This window comes from Salmo trutta, chromosome 18 (assembly GCF_901001165.1).
Source record: "Salmo trutta chromosome 18, fSalTru1.1, whole genome shotgun sequence".
NCBI lineage: Eukaryota > Metazoa > Chordata > Actinopteri > Salmoniformes > Salmonidae > Salmo > Salmo trutta.
In genome coordinates this window covers 44,080,443-44,081,870 of record NC_042974.1, presented here as the reverse complement: position 1 = coordinate 44,081,870, position 1,428 = coordinate 44,080,443, and positions in this window count along the sequence as shown.

The window sequence follows — 1,428 nt, the reverse complement described above, 5'->3', positions numbered from 1 at the left end:
AAGTACTTCCGGTTCACGGAATTTCGCAAATTTAAAAATAAAAGTCCCCCACGTAATTAGCATGTAAATCATGGTGGGGCAGACCCCCCCAGTTCTGAGTTTACAGTTGTTTTGAACATGGCAGAAGTCATGCTGGATTGACAGCATGTCCATGGTATTCAACCTTTTCTGGCCATGGTGTTGCATGTGAATGTTTATCCTTTTAAGCTTGGAAAAGAGACCATTTCAAACAGATGTTTTAAATCTTTAAAACCAGACTTACATTTTAGAAGACATTTTTATCCAGAGAAACTTACAGTAGTGACTGCATTTATTTTCATTTGTACTGGTCCCCCATGGGAATCAAACCCACGACCCTGGCGTTGCAAGTGCCATGCTCTACCAACTGAGCTACATTGGACTTGGACCACACACACACTAGTATTATGTTATGACAATGAAGTTGCTTCCTCTGGAGCTCAAAATGGCCTTTATACCGTCTTCATCTGAATGTATGATATATGAGACCTGGAAATCTAGTGCATTTGTAGTGTCCAGAACAATAACTAATTTGATCTTTTTCACCTTTATTTAACCAGGTAAGCAAGTTGAGAACAAGTTCTCATTTACAATTGCGACCTGGCCAAGATAAAGCAAAGCAGTTCGACACGTACAACAACACAGAGTTATACATGGAGTAAAACAAACATACAGTCAATAATATAGTAGAAAAATGAGTCTATATACAATGTGAGCAATTGAGGTGAGATAAGGGAGGTAAAGGCAAAAAAGGCCATGGTGGCAGAGTGAATACAATATAGCAAGTAAAACACTGGAATGGTAGAGGAAGAAATTTGAAATTTGTAGTGGAAGAAAGTGCAAGGTAGAAATATAAATAATGGGGTGCAAAGGAGCAAAATAAATAAATAAATAAATACAGTAGGGGAAGAGGTAGTTGTTTAGGCTAAATTATATATGGGCTATGTACAGGTGCAGTGATCTGTGAGCTGCTCTGACAGCTGGTGTAACGGCCGTCGTTGAATAAAGTAGACCAAGGCGCAACGTGGTTAGTGCTCATCATGAATTTATTAAAGCTAGAACACTTTAAACAAAAAACCGACAGCCAAACAGTTCTGTCAGGTACTAAACAGAAATTAACTACCCACCAACCCCAAAGGAAAACAAGCTGCCTAAGTATGACTCCCAATCAGCGACAACGATGTACAGCTGTCCCTGATTGAGAGCCATACCAGGCCAAAACAAAGAAATACAAAGCATAGAAAAAAGGACATAGAATGCCCACCCAAATCACACCCTGACCAACCTAAATAGAGACATAGAAAAGGCTCTCTCAGGTCAGGGCTTGACAGCTGGTGCTTAAAGCTAGTGAGGGAGATAAGTGTTTCCAGTTTCAGAGATTTTTGTAGTTCGTTCCTGTCATCTCACATG